Source organism: Ursus arctos, unplaced genomic scaffold (genome assembly GCF_023065955.2).
Source record: "Ursus arctos isolate Adak ecotype North America unplaced genomic scaffold, UrsArc2.0 scaffold_12, whole genome shotgun sequence".
In the NCBI taxonomy this organism is placed as follows: Eukaryota; Metazoa; Chordata; class Mammalia; order Carnivora; family Ursidae; genus Ursus; species Ursus arctos.
This window is the reverse complement of record NW_026622786.1, coordinates 13,686,041-13,702,042: the sequence shown is the minus strand read 5'-3', so window position 1 is coordinate 13,702,042 and position 16,002 is coordinate 13,686,041.

Here is a 16,002-nt window from a genome sequence, read left to right as displayed (position 1 = left end):
CATGCACGGCCACCATAACTTTTCAGTCACCAGGAAAGCGTCCTTCTGGGACAAACTCAGTGCACATTATGTGCAGATTAACACTTGAATTACGACATGAAGGTGACTCATCTCTCAGGAGACCAGGGAGCCAGGCAACCACTGAGGTTCATGGATGTGGGGGGGTGGAGACGGGGGCAGGGAAGCTAGTCTCCACCAATCTGTCTTCACCTTAGAGCCAGTGTCTGAGGAGCCTATGCCAGCCCAAAGATACAAGGGTAATGTTCCCTATAATTCCCTTGGTTTTGGACAATCAACACAGGGCTTTGTCCTGGGCTCTCTTCGCCTCACTCTCTCGCAGACTCCGTTTCTGCCCAACATCCTCCAAACAGAGCTGAGCATTTGAACTTTCTCGGCTGGGTTCCATGGGCCCTGAATGCTGCTTCCTCCAGGAAGGTGATGGCCAGCCACCCTGAGGGCAGCCTCCTGTTCCTTGTTGACAGGGAACCAGGGGACAAACGGGATGACAGCTGCCTCCAGTGACAAAGCTAGAAGCAGCCCCAGGCAGTCATCAAAAGCTCTGCCCGGAGAAAGAACTTGAACTCAAAGCCTTCCTTGAAGATCCAAGGAGCCACCTCATAAAAATTCTGTCCATGTGAGAGATTTCTGGCATCATGGTTCCATAGAGGGACACTTTATTTATGCTCAGTGTCCTTAAGAGATCTGAGGAGCAGCCTCGATAGAACAGGTGTGAGCTTTCGTCTATAGCCCAGCTTCTCTTGTAAGCCTGTCGGGGGCAGGTGTAACCTTTGGCTTCTGCTCTCAAAGGCCATATACCAGGTTTCTCTCCTTCACCCCATTCATCCTTCCCACCGCCCTTGTCAGTCCCCCAATATGTTCCTAACCTTGACACCTAGCGTGTGGCCAGTGCCTCCCAACTACCCAGAATTTCTCTCAGGTTGAACTGACGCTACATGGAGCTGGAGAAGACAGTTGCCTGTCCTGTGTGGTTTCACAGTGGCTAATGGCCCCCAGTCATTTCTTGGTGGTATTTCCTGTGCCGGTTGCTGGAGTGTCTGAAATCTTACCAATAAAGATGCGTCCCAAGAGGATAAGGCAGAGGGTCTCCAGGAACCCTCCATTAGGGTACGAACACCCTTGCTGGAGAGAAGCTCAGTGATTTGTCATTTATTTCCTAGTATAAACTCACCTCCTCTCTCCAAAATGATGCCTGACCATTCCCAGGAAAGCCAGGGCCACAAATACATTCAGTCTAGATGTTACAGACACAGGAAGACAGTGCTGCTGTTGGTGGAAATGAGGGCTAGGAAGTCAAGTTAGCCTCGAATCCCAGCTGAGAGAGCTCGCCTCAGTTTCCACCTCAAAATTCTCTCTATTCTAACTCTCAGGGAGATCACTAAAACTTTGCAGAAATCCTCTGAGAACACACACACACACACTTCAATTATCATTTATTGTACGTTGACCAGGTCCTAGGATAGTAGCTGTCAATTCTCCGATAACCAATATTTGATCTTCCCACTCCAGGTGCCTTGAGTCTAGTCGGACAAATGATTAGCATCAGTGTACTAAGTGATTCAGTAATGGATTTGCTCAGGAGTCTGGGAGAGCCCAGAAGGGCCCTTTCACAAGTCCTGGATGCAGGCTGTGAGACAAAGGAGTGGAACCCTGATCTGGAAAACTGAGAAGCATAGATAAGGCAAAGGGGGCAGGAAGAGGGGAAGACATCTCTTCCATAAAGAATGGCGTGAGCAAAAGTATAGCAGTGGAATATTGAGATATATGCTGGTAAGTATGACTAATTAAAGATTTCTAGAGCTTAAATTATGAAAAATGGGGTGTCAGGAAAAAAGGCCAAGAAATACACAAGAGCTGAATCATGGAGGGCGTTTGTACTGTGTTCGGGAGCTTGGAGTTCATGTTTCAAGCAATCCGCCCCAGAAGGGTTTTCAACAGGTAAGTGATGAAGCCAATTAAATTACGGATCCCTCCGGCAGCAGTGGGGCAGGGGTTCAGATGAAGAAGAGTTCCAAGTGCTCTGCAAGTTGATGGGAATGGGATGCTGCATGACCGGCCCCTTTGACTCATGGTTTAACTAGGGTGCTGATTAAGAACTGTCACTGCTTAGAAGGAGTTAAGGCTGCTTGGCCCCACACTAGGCTGGGGGCCCCCGAAGTGACTTCTGGAAGCATCTGTAGAGTTTTATTCCAGGAGCTTTTCCAATGCCCAGGTATCCTAGGCACAGAGGAACCCCCTGGAGGGAAGTCACTAGTGGATTGTCACAGGTGTCTCTCTTATGCCAACCTGGGCAACGTGTTTGTCAATGCATTCAGTGAGACACTGGACCTTTGGGTGACGCAAAGCTGAACACAATAGATAATGTATCGTATGCTAGAATAAAGACTCTAAGAAGATTCTGACAGGCTGGAACGATGGTTAAAACCAATTAGATCAATTTAACCAGATAAATGTGAAAGCCCTGCTTTCATATTTCTTCAAAATTAGTTGTGTAAGGATAAGATTTGGTATATCCGGCTTGATGGAAGAAATATTTATTTGTTCATCAGATGCTTACTGAGAACTTACTATGTGTCAATCCCACACTGTATATATGGTACCTTTTATGCTTCACTCATCTTCGTATCCCAGAGCCCAGGGCAAAGTACGGAGAAAGACAAAGACTTCTTGAATGCCTACATGTGCCCGACACTTCCCATCCATAACCTGTTTCATTCTTACAACCCTCCTTTATTTATTTTACAGGTGGCAGATCTAAGGTGCAAAGACGTTCCCTGAATTGCCTATGGTTTTGTTGCCAGTAGATTTCAAAGCCGACATTTGGACCCGGATCCAACTGGTTCCAAGGCTGATTCTCTTTCCACTCCACCACACTGACTCCACACCTACATCAAATCCGAACAGTGGGATGGTGTCGAGCTGTAGCCACAACTGAGCAAGACTGAGCCCCTCCTCAAGACCTGGCAGTTGGGTAGGTTAAATGAGCAAGACGGGGGGGGTGGCAGAAGGAAGGTGGAGGAGACCGTGAGGCTTGACCACGAAGTCCGTGTGTATGTCCAATTCGATGCAGCTGCTCAGTGGTCGGAGCTGAGGCTGGATAGGACTACGGGACCAGCCCAGCTGTGCTCTGCACTGCTCAGGTGACATCCAGACCTTGGTCCCGTTCCAGCCAAGACAATTATGGCAGGACGATTCCATCTAGAACAATTACCATCTAGAAATTATTCAGAAGATGACACTCAGTGTAGTAAGGGTCTAGAAAGCCTGTCATATGAAGAAGGATTGTCTTCAAATATTTGATGATGCGATTGCACAGTTTTCCTGTTATGTATATAAACAATTATTGGTGTTCACATCATGTGATTTCTGAATGTTGGAGGGTTATGGAGCAGAAAACTAACACCCACTGGGCTTCTTGCCACAGGCCAGGCACTTATATACATCTAATCTAGCTCTCTTCATAGCCCTGCCCAGTCTCCTATTTTACAGATCAGGAAGAGCTTAAGAAATTGGCCCAATATCTCAGTCTGTAAATACAAGAGCCAAGACTTGCACCAAAGTGTGTTTGCTGTTCTCACCCAGCGTGCCCTTGTGTTTTCCTACACCTTCCCTATCAGCATGTTTGCTTATCCGGGGCACCTGCCATAGATGGGCATCCTGAAGACCATTTCCTTACGTGAAGAAGAAGGCCCACGAATTCGGGAAGAATTCCTCTACTCATGGTGCTGACTTCCAAATCCTGCCAACCCATACGACCGTCAGTCCAGAATCCAGAACTGAGCTGGGGGCCCGCAGGCCCTTTGGTGAAGGGGCATGAACATGTGCGTGTCCCACACTGCACCAAGACCCTTACCAGGGGGTACCCCACCCTTCACCAAGACCTTCAAGGCCCGTTTATAATCTGTTCTCTGCTTACCTCCGTGTTCTCTCGTCTCACTATCTGACTCTCCCTTCCTCCTCCTCCCTCCCCGCTCTAAACCACACCATGTGCTGGCTTTCCTACCCAGGCTATGCTACAAGCCTTTTCCTCTACCTAAAATTCGCTTACCATGTTCCCTTTGCCTGCTTGATGCCTACTCATTCTTCCTATCTGAACACGTGCGTCATCGCCTCTGGATAAATCCAGTCCTTTCCATGTGCCCATATCGACCTCATGCCTTTCTCTACCCTAGCACTTTCCTCACCACTGAGCTATTCTGTAAGCCTTTGAGGGTGGGGACAGGTCCATGGTCTTTTGCGTCTCTAAAGCCTGGCCCCCTGCCTATTATTTCACAGGATCTCTTAAAGGGTCCCACAGAGAGGGGGCTCTGCCCACAGCAGAAACGTGATCATTAAGGCATTTTCATACGCTCTGCCCTTCTCTGAGTCACCCTCCCATTCCCTCACAGTGCTTCCTGGGACCACCCCCAATACATTCTCTCACACCCTTCCCCTCCAAAATAATCCCCTAAGAGGAATACAGTAAAAAAGGACACTGGGAAGAGGCCCGCAATCAAATACTAATCGATTTCCCCCAATCTCTTTTCCCAAACTTCCATGCAGACAGCCACTCTCATTGCTGGCTGGCGACTTCAAAGAATCTCTAAATATGTAAAAGTTTTTTGTTAAGTCATTTAGCTTGTAAGAAATAAGAAATTAATTAGCATTAGCATGTTGAATAACTTAGGTGTCAGTAGTTAATATGGCTAATTGACATTTAATAAGTCTTGGTATCTAATTTACTATGAATTGCATTAAATGTTAATTAATTGTTTAGTTATTCTATGCACAATTATTGTATGTTAATGTGCATTTAATAGCTTATTATTTGGGTGATTGTCCTGATAGTAAACAAGTTACCTGTTAATTCTGGTTTCAACAGGTTCAGCACACTCTTAAAATCATTCTCTTAAATATAATGAATGAATGAATTTATTAATATAATTTAAAATCACTGAAAAAATAATCATCGGTTTACTGTGTCACAATCCCCTAGTTAAACTGGCAGAGCTTTCTGGGGTTTGTTGATTTGCCATCAGTATCCGTTACGTACAGTACCATCCTTACCAACGCCATTAAGCTATTTCCTGGCTCCAATAAACTGGCATGTCTTACAGTGTATTATTATTGGCCCACATGTAAGTCTCAGAAGGCTCACTAACCAAGTAATGTGGCTAACATAAAAGCTGATGTGATTATTAGAAGCATGATGTTTAAAACAAAGGAGGTGATAGTCCTGCCCCGCTTTGTGCTTGCAGTATTTTGTCAATTCTGGGAGTGACAGATTTAAAGAGACATAACTCACATCCTCTGAAGAATTGGGGAAGGAGTTGAGGATGTTTAACCAGACTTAAGAGAAAACTCCAGGGACGACAGAATCTTTCTCTTCAAATACACGATGAGGTTTGTGGAAGATAAATCGGTTTCTATCTTTTTAACTTATTGACTGAGTCAAGAGTACGAAGACTAGAACTTTGAAGTTAGAGGGAACAGATCTTGGACTCAGTCAGAGCTGTCTGAGGATGGAATGAGCTGCCCCTGGAGTAATGAGTTCCCTGTCACTGGAGGAGTTCAAGCGTAGTCTTGGCAATTTCTTGTGCAGAAGGGACTCGAGATGGATGGGTGGCTGGAAGAGATGAACTTCCCGATCCCTTCCAACACTGAGATTTTATGATTGTCCTGATAAATTGCTTGTTCAACCATCTCCCTGGCCTGGAGACAGTCCTGAGCCCACATTATCTGGTTCACTTTGGATTTAAGGAAAAACCTCACGGGGTTGCATACGCACCTTGAATTCAATTCTGATTCTGACCGGCAGCCTGGCTTTGAATGCCATCTCTCTGTGCTGGTGGGAAAAGGCAGATGGGAAGGAAACTTTGGCTTGTTCTTTCCTGCTGGTTCAGCTGGGGCCAGACCACAGCTACTGTTCGTGTGTCCTCCACCAGCCCTCTGTTCCAGGCAGTGCTTAGGAGGGAGGGACCCGCTGAGCCACTGGAGTCATTTATCTTTGACAGGATGGGACAGGAGAAAGGGCAGGCGCCTGGCAGGCAAATAAACTTAATGAAGTTTGTAATAGACTGCGGAAACATCAACCCCGTGATCACATCAGGAATAAGCCACAAGAAACTATTAATTACGATTCTCTCACTAGCTCCCTCCTTCCTGTTGCTTCTCTACAGGGGCTGTGGCAGTAACCACTCTAATGGTCCCAGCCTTTCAAGGATTCAGAGACAGCTTTTCTTTCTCAGATTTCAAAGGGCCCTTGAGGGTCAAGTGTCTGGCAGAGTCACGGGCAGGCCCCAAGGGTCCCAATGTTCTGAGCTTTGCCCTGTGAGAGTGGGGGAGGTGTCCCACGCCAAGTGCCTGCTCCCTCATGCTGGACGCACACAGTGTTCTGCCCCAGAATGTTCCTGCTGACCTTCCAAGGCCTCTGTGACTGTGACTGTGACTGTGCCTGCCCCACCCCCACCCCTTTCCCTGTGGCCATGCCTTCTGCCTGCTGGTTCTGTGTTGCTCAGGGTACTGGGTCTGTGTTGGCTGCTTTGACCTTGGGACTATTCTTGGACTTGGAGTGTACGTACCTGGGCAAGGGTAACCTTCAGAACATTTAATAACAAGTATAGTAATATAAATCAACACAGAAGTCAATAGATACATTTAAAAATTGTCAATCTGTTCCCCGTAGTTTTCTAACTGAAACTGCCTACCACGTGACATGAGTTGCACTGAAAGTCACCCATCAAACCATTCTGATGACATCCTATTCGTTTCCTTATTTTTAGAAGCTGTTGGTGCGATCTTCTGTTTGAGGCATCCTCCCCGGCTACACGGAGGCCCTCTCTGAACATGATCAGATGGGGGAGCTGGATCAAACTCTTTCAGTGATTTTCCTGTTCGATGGCTCATCAGGAGGTCCCCCGGTAGGGAGCAGAAGTCACTCTGCAGAAGTTGTACCCTGGCTGGGTGTGCACCTGATGCCAGTGCGTCCACATGGCCCAGGTTCAGACACCTGTCCCAGGTCCCCCTGACAGGGCTGCCACCAACCTGCCCACCCTGCACCTGTTCCAGTGTCCCGTCAATGCTGGGCCACTCCGGAGGAGGAGTCAAGTATATCCCCCTAATCGCAGTGTGCTCAGCAGCTGCTGGGAGTATTTGCTCCCCAGTGTTCCCAGACCTCATGACCCGCCAATCTGGCCACACCTCCAGGCAACATCAAACGGGTGCTTCTGGGCTCAACCCCTTGTACTATTTACCAACCAACTAGCATGGGAGTGATTTACTATTTCAGTAGCTGGTTCACTGTGCTGATGAATTTACACATCCTGCCTCTCCACGTATGTTGTCACATCCCTAAGGGCAGGTGTTCTGGAAGGCATCCACCCCTTTCGATAGTGGCAGCAATCCGGCAAAAGACCCCACCAGAGCAATAAGTGATACAGCTGTTTTGCCAGCCCGGTAGACCTCACAAGTGATCCCCACGTTCCCCCTTTCCCAGCACGCCTCCAAATCAGTAGACGGTCAGGTCTCTGTCCTCTGCCTCCCTGATGACGGTGTACCATGAAGCACCAACCTGGCTATCTATATATTCTGATTTAAGATTATAATATGATACAATATAATATAATTAGAATAATATAATATAATATAATTAATATAATACAATAATGCTCGTGGTTCTCTTCCTGAAGGTGTCAGAGGTAGTCAGGGACCACCCAGACAGGGGTCGCCCCAGCTCCTATATAAATCTCTACCAGCTTGGTTGGGGCGCCTGGGTGGCACAGAGGTTAAGTGTCTGCCTTCGGCTCAGGGCGTGATCCCGGAGTTATGGGATCGAGCCCCACATCAGGCTCCTCCGCTGGGAGCCTGCTTCTTCCTCTCCCACTCCCCCTGCTTGTGATCCCTCTCTCGCTGGCTGTCTCTATCTCTGTCGAATAAAAAAAAAAAAAAAAACTCTACCAGCTTGGGCGATTTATGGGGACAGATGGGTGGGTACGCAAGGGTAGGAGGGGCAGGAACCGGGAGCAGAAGGAATGACTTATGACTGCTGTCTACACAGGCAGGCCCTTGTTGTTGGAAATGGCTTTCTTGTTGCCTCTGTTGGTTGAAGTCTCCACAAATGTAGAAAGATGAACTAGGTCTCCATGGGGCGCTGAGGACCTCTGAGGTGGAGATCATTAACAAGAATAATACCTCTCCATGCACATTTATCATCTGTACCCTTGGCAGGGGCCGAGGGATCTCATGGTTCCAGAGAAGAGCAATGGGCAGTGTTAGGTCACGATGTGAATGACAATAGGCAAACCCGAAGCTATAATGTCCCGCCCCCCTCGGCCCCCACCTCCATCCTCAGAAAAGTTGGCCTGTCCAATTAGCTTAATGACGTCGTGGGCGACGGTATTTCCAAATAGCAAAACAGCTGAGCTGTGATCATTCTGAAGGGGAAGCACGCCAGGCAGCCTCGGCAGGGGCACAGGGACCCCATCAGTGTGACACACGTTTGGGGGAAGTGCTGTAATTCAGTCCTGACACCTGGATCAATGGCAGCCATTTCAGAGAGCCATCTTCCCAGGGAAACGGACAAGGTATTGGCCTCCAGGTGCTCAGCAGACCGTAGCGGTGATGTGTGTCTCGCCCCCGGTCCTCTATCCTTCGTCTGTCCGCACTTGTTCCACCCCTTGAACGTACTGACCGAGTGAGGCTCTGAAGTCAGGCAGGGGCTTGGATCTTGGCCGCATGCTCGTTCTGGGTAATCCTGGGCAAGTCGCTTAACCATTCGGTCCCCCTCTGAGACATGTGATGACAGTCCCGGGATTGGGGGTGTAAACATTTAGAGAGAGAATGCACGTAAGGGCTTCAGAACAGCACCCCACACCCTGGATCCATGAGCCTGAGCTGTTGGGGACTGTGTCGTCTGCCCTCGTCTCTCCCTTTTTCTGTTACCGTCTTTTGGCCTATGTCTCTGCCTCCACATAGCCATCGCTAACCCTTCCTCTGCTTGGGTCTTCGTCAGTTTGTCTCTGCTTTTAGCCCCCCTCTTTCTCCTCCGGGTTCTCTGGGTCTCTTTCTGTCGGGGTCTCTATTTCCTCCTCTGTCCCTCTTCTTGGATCTTCAATAGTTCCTGCCAGGCTCGCCTCCTTTTTCATTGCTCACACTTGGAACATTGTGACATGAGAGGGTCTCAGATCCTGGGCAGGGAAGATGAACTCTCCTGAATGGTGATCACCAACGCCTTGGCTGAAGCTTGAGCTGCGAAATCCAGAATTTACTACTGTAATTATCCCACCTGAAGCTGAGCCAACTTGGCCGGGCTGGCAGAGCGACACGCCGGTCAGGAGCCCATTGCCAGCCCTCCCGCTGAGCATAGCCCAGCTGCCCAGCCCTCTGCTGGGTGCTAAAAATAGGCATAGGGGCTAGGGCAGCTAAAAATACACGTCTCACAATGCAGCCTTGCTGTGCCCCACAGACTGCAAGCCAGCGGGGCAGGGACTTCGAGAGCCCTGGGGTCTGCAGCTGCAAGGCCCCAGCGGGGCCAGGGAGAGGGGGGAGGAAGAAGCATAGGCAGACACCAGGCGCCTGAAGGCCCTTCAGCAACTTGGGAGCACGCAGCAGGCCACCACAGAGTGGGTCACAGAAGCCATGGGGCTGCAGGCCATGCGCAGGCAGTGAGCCGGGCGTGGCTACCACCCCCACAGCCAGTGGGGCCAAAGGTCAGCAGTGGGTGCTGAGGTATACCCAAGACTTCTTTAGCTCGTAGCCCCCCACTCTGATCTCTGCTGCTCCCCCAGGATCACGGCTGCCCGCAGTCTGCTTATTAACTCTTCTGTTGCCCTACCTGGTGCCTCCTCGTCTCCAGAAAGGAGAGATTTCCCACCCCCCGAGCCCAGCCCCCAAACGTGCAGTCGTCAAGAGCCGCTGTCCCCTCCAGGAGGGAAGATAGAACGTTCATCTTTGCTGAGCACACACCTGGAGCAATCCCAGCAATCCTCCGAGGCCAGAATTGTTACTTTCCTCGTCTTAACAGATAAGGATCTCAAAGCTCAGAGACGCAAAGTCATTTGCCCACAGTGTCTCAGCTAGTCCGCGGCAGAGCCCACGTGTGAAACTCCACCCACAGCCCCTCTGCTCCGTCCTCTCGATCAGTGCCTCTCAACCAGGGGTGATGTCACCCTATGGGGGCCACTCGGCAATATCTAGAAACAATTCTAGTGGTCACAGCGATGCCAGGGGCTGCTACGGGCATCTTGTAGGTTCCACCCTAACAAGAATTGCCGAGCACGAAATGTCAGGAGTGCTGAGGTTGGGGCCCCGGCTCTACATGCTGCTGCGCTATCTTGATCCAAGGGGCTGTCAAACCTGGTTTGCATCAGAATGAGCTGGGCGCTTGTTAAACTCACAGACTTGGGCCCCACTCCAGATACTCACATTCTCTGAGTCGGTGGAGGCCGGGAATCTATGTTTTAGCAAGCGCAGCCCCACCATCACCCCTCCACCCCCCAGCTCCCAGGACATTCCAATTTTGGTATTCTGGGCACCACGCTGAGAAACACTTTCCAAGAGAAAAGTTGCAAAGGGCGGGTGCCAGATCCCTGTCATCTCTGAATAGGCCCCTGGCACAAGGTAAGCACTTGGAAAACATTCCCAAATAAGAAAATACACACACGCACACACACACACGCATGCACACGCGTGCCCCTTAGGGTATCCAAGGAGCCATGTAGCCACAAAAGGTCAAAGTCCCATGACCCATAACACCAATTTTGTGGCCTCCCTCACCTGCATATCAATTACCTAACAAATGACTCCCTGCGACCAGTGGTCAGTGGAAGAGTGAATCTGTGCGCCTTACTCCAAAACCCTTCCTTTGATATAAACAAGCCAATACATTGCACAGATGGCACCATTTGGATTAGCAGCTGAAGTAAGAATGAAACCACAGGTGCATTGTCAAGATTAATATGCGGGCAGGTTCAGAATTGGAATAGTACCAGGTAACATCACGCCTGGATAGGGAGGCAGAGTAATATGAATTGACTAAAGACAAAGGGAAAACAAATGGAAAGTGACAAGCGCAAAGGGGAGCGGCCACAGCTAATGGGCTCAGTAACTAAGAATTCCACCCAGCCCATCACCCAGCCTGTCCACTGGTTCTTTCCTTCCCATCATCCAGGAAATATCCCTAAGACTTAAGGTCCCAAGCATCTGGATGGATAACGCACCCTGCACCATGTCAATATCAACAGATATCCGCCTCAGACAGGAAGACAAATGAAACACCATCATGGAAAAGAAAAGCCAAGTGCTCTGAGCACCTTCACGCCATGGGGAGTATTATAGGAATCACAATTAAGAGAGTGAAGAGAGATCTAGGGACAGCCCAGCCCGGGTCAGGAATGAAAAAGTCTTCCTTCCTTCCTTCCTTCCTTCCTTCCTTCCTTCCTTCCTTCCTTCCTTCCTTCCCTCCTTCCCTCCCTCCTTCCCTCCTTCCTTCCCTCCTTCCCTCCTTCCTTCTTGCCTTCAGAGAGCATGCAAATCTGGTGATCTTGGTGGAAAGCACCCACCACCCAGCCTACTAGAGAATCCCTGAACGAGGGCTTAAAGGGGATGGGTTTTCAGTCTGGAGGTTTTAGTTGGTGGCAGCTTTGCTTTTCTCTCTGCTGCTCAGAAAGGACGCCTTGGAGGTGAAGCAAGGGGTCCATTTATGGGATTGGGGGTGTTACTGGATAGAGAAAAGTACCCTCTGAACTGAGAAGAAAATGAGTTTATACCCATAGGCAGAAGATATTCTTAACTGTCAGGGTGACAAATTGGGAAATCTTGACAGATCCAGAATTATCGTGTGAACAGGATTTTACCGAATAACTCCTATATGCAGTGGGCGCTCAATTAATATTTGTTCAATGAGTGAATGAACCTTTGTCATAATAAGGGACGTGAAGGATGACGAGTCCTTTTCTTACCGTCCAACTCCTATCATGTTCTCTTTATTCTTATACTATTTTAGGCATCTTGAAATTCTAGAGGAATACCCCCAACACCAGGGGAGAGCAAGCTGAGTGCTGAAGGCAGGGAGCCCACTGGCTGGGGTGGGGCTGGCACAGCCAGCCAGCCAGTGGGGTGACAGGAAGACAGGCCCTGGGTGTCACATGCTCGGCACTTTCACATACACTCTCTCAACCCTCAAGAACGAGAGCTATTACCCTCCAGTTTAAGTGAAAACACCCAGACGTCCCAAGATCACAGAGCTAGCACACAAGAGAGGAGGTTAACAGCTAGTCCTTTGAAAGTAAGGACAAGAGAGTGGTTAGAAGGGGCAGAGGGAAGAGTGACTACTTTGTGATACATGGAGGGACATCTGTAGGATCCAGTATGGACTTTTTAGTTGGTAATTCATGGAACAAAAATGGCGCCCAGGAAGCAGATTCGAATTGATAGGAGAGCACGGATTAAAATGGGAAGCGAGAGCCCGGGAAGCTGATTCCCCTAGGTAGCCCTGGTGGGAAGTGGCAATGCCTCCTTTCCCAACTGGCGGGCAGGGGTTGGAGAAGACAGAGAATGGGTATCAAGCCTCTTCATAGGCTCAGGCTGAAATAAAGCATTAGAAATGAACTGGAGAGCCCTCAATGAGACATGAGCTGATTTGCTTGGACTTATTTTCATTCTTGTTGGCTGTATAGCTCCTCATACCCTTGTTCTTGCAAACTGCTCTGTAGGTTCTCACTCACCCAGGGGAAAGTGAGGCAAGGGGAAGAGACGGGCTCGGGAGAGGAGGCTGTGGTTACCAGGAAATTCACCAAAGTCCCTACAAACCAGGGCTATGCTCCAGATGGACAAGGGACAGAGAGAGTGACTTGGGAACTCTGTGTTCTGCTCCTTGAATTGGGTTCTAGATTCTGAGGATGGAGGGATGTCCTGGAAATGGGAGCCTGAGTTAAGAATGGGAGAAATGGGCCAGGAATATGGCATGATCTGGAAATCGAGGGTGATCTAAGGAATGGGCTGCTGTTGATTATTGAATGTTCTAGAATGGGGGGACTTGCTGGGCATGAGGACTGCTCTGGCAATGTGGAGACCGTGTAGGAAATAGGAACTAAAAAGAGGGAATGTTCTGGGAACAGGGGCATACTGGAATAGGCCCCTAGGGCTAGGAGATGAGAAGGCAGTGCTTCTAGGAGACCTAAAGCCTATCCATGACATGAAGTGCTTTTCTGAGCTCACCTGGCAGGGGCAACTCCTTTCCAAAAAGATTTTCTTTCTGGTGAACATAAAGAAGGGACCTGCAGAGAGGGTCTGCACAAGCTGAGGCAGGTGATGAATGGGTAGCAATCAGACCAATGGCTTTCAAACGTTTTCGGTCAGATAGAAAAACCCTGTCATTTCATTCCCAATCTTATTTCGTTCTGTCTCACCTCATATTTCACTTAATGGGAGCTGTCAAGGAGAATCTTTGATTTTTTCCCCCTCCTTCGCTGGCAGCTTATGCACTCTGATAGCCTTGGAGACGTGGGCTTTGGAAGACCCACAACGGAATGCATTGTTTCAGCCTCCAGTTCTAGGGTCTATGTTTCGGTGTGCATTTCCAGGAGCCCAAGCTTGTGTGTGTTCATCTGTGCACCTGCCATTGTATATGTGTCAGGAGTGTGTGTGTCGAAGCTGAAACATCCTGGAATGAGAAATTCGAAGCATGAGGTTGAGTTCTGACTCTGAAATTTAGTATCCCTCTGTCCACTGAGTCTCAAAGGACTCATTGCAGGGTGGGTGTAATAACACAAGTCCTTCACACCTCAGAGGATTGTCATGGAGCTCACAGCACAAGCAATAGAAAGATTCCCTTGTGATCAATAAATATAATTGATAATTAGAACGATCATTTATCCACAGGGCATACCTCTTGATCCATCCTGAGGTCTCTGGGGTCTGTTTTTTTATTGAAGTATAATTGACATACATTACAGTAGTTTCAGGTGTACAACATAATGATTGGACAATTGTATACCCCACGAAGGGATCACCACAATAAGTCTAGTTACCATCTGTCACCATACAAAGTTACAAAAAAAATGTTTTTCCTGTGATGAGAACTTTTAAGATTTACTTTCTTAGCAACTTCCAAATTTGCAATGCAATTTTGACTATAGTCATGGTGGTGTACATCGTTACATCCCCATGGCTTCTTTTATAACCGGAAGTTTGTACCTCTTATTCCTCTTCACCCATTTCTCCCACCCTCTTCCCTATGGCAAGCACTGATTTATTCTCTGTATCTATAAGTTTTGTTTTTGGTTGGTTGGTTGTTTTGTCTTTTAGAATCCACATATAAGTGAAGTCATACTGCATTTGTCTTTCTCTGTCTGACTTACCACTTAGCGTAATACCCCCCAACTTCCATCCATATTGCTACGAATAGCCAACTTCCATTCTCTTCTATGGCTAAGTAGTACTCCTTGTGTATACACACCACATTTTCTTTATCATTCATCTAATGATGGACACAGGTTCCTTCCATATCTTTGCTATTTTTCAAAAAGGGTGTGTATATATTTTTGAATTAGTGTTTTCATTTTCTTTGAATAAATACCCAGAAGTGGAATTGCTGGATCATACAATATTTCTATTTTTAAGTTTTTGAGGAACCTCCGCTCTGTTTTCTATAGTGACCGCACCAGTTTGCATTCCCAGCAATAGTGCATGAGGGTTCTCTTTTCTCCACATCCTCACCAACACTTGCTATTTCTTGTCCTTTTAATCCGAGCCATTCTGACAGCAATACCCTATGGAGTGTATTTTGATGCTCTCCCCCCACAGCATCCCAGACCTCTGATGCCTTGCTATTCTCAGAACCACCAAGCCAGCTCCTGACCTTGGCTTAGCTCCTCTATCTTCTTCCTCTGCTTCTCCTCACAGGCTGCTGACCATTGCCAGAGAAAGCCAGCAAACACAATTTAACAGGACACCTGTACACTTACTCATTAATTCAACAAGCATTTATTGAGCATTTGCTACAGGGAAGACCGTCCTAATCTCTGGGGACACACAGTTGAATAAAACAGAGGCCCTGAGCACAAAGAGATTTCAGACAAGTGAAATTCTGACAGCATAACATAAGAAGTGTTATGGTGCTTCCAAGCCCAGGGACCATGGTAGTGCCAAAGAGGGACCCCTGACTCAGCCTAGGTGGCAGCGAAGGCACCCTGGTATATAGGACGCTTGACATGACTTTGGAAGGATGAGAAAGAGTTGAAAGGCATGGTTTCCTAGATGATAGGGAAGGAAAATCCAAGATGGTGGCAGTGTCCCGGAGAGCAACCAGGGCAGAGAGAACAGGATGGCTGAAGGCTCCTGTGGGTGGTTCTCCCCCAAAACTCAGAATAGACAGTTAATCTCATGTGTTCAACTTTGTGGAGAAGAGTGTGATAGTTTTGTCAAGGAGTTTGAAGTATTTACATATTGCCTACTAAGCAAACAGCTAAAATGAGCAGAGATCGATTCTAAGGAAAACAAAAAATTATTCAAGAGTTGAAATATAATCAGTACATTATGTGACTTAACTGCTAACATTTACACAGCGGCAACAGATACACTATTTAATCAAAAAATGTTGGAGAACTATATCGAGAAGGCGGAGGAAAGGAAATATTTGTGGTGGGGGAGGGCAGGTAGTGAAAGATTTAAATTCCCCTCTCCGGCATCTGTGGTCCGGAAGACAACAGATAATCTCTGAAATTTAGAAATTAACAAATGATTACAAATGTGTGTCCTTTAGAAACAAGGACGTGATTACCAAAATAAATAGCGGGAAAAGTTGGAAATGGTTGATTTTGGGAAAGGGGACAAAGAGACAGGATGGATAGGAAAGGCAACTGCTCTTTTCTGTTATTCCCCTTGTGATACCATGTAACTTTGAAAACTATGTGCACTGTACATAGGAAAGAGAGAGAATTGAAACAGTACATTATTGACTTTTTGTTTTTATCATCTTGGAGTTCGGGCTGAGGTCCCCAAACCTGA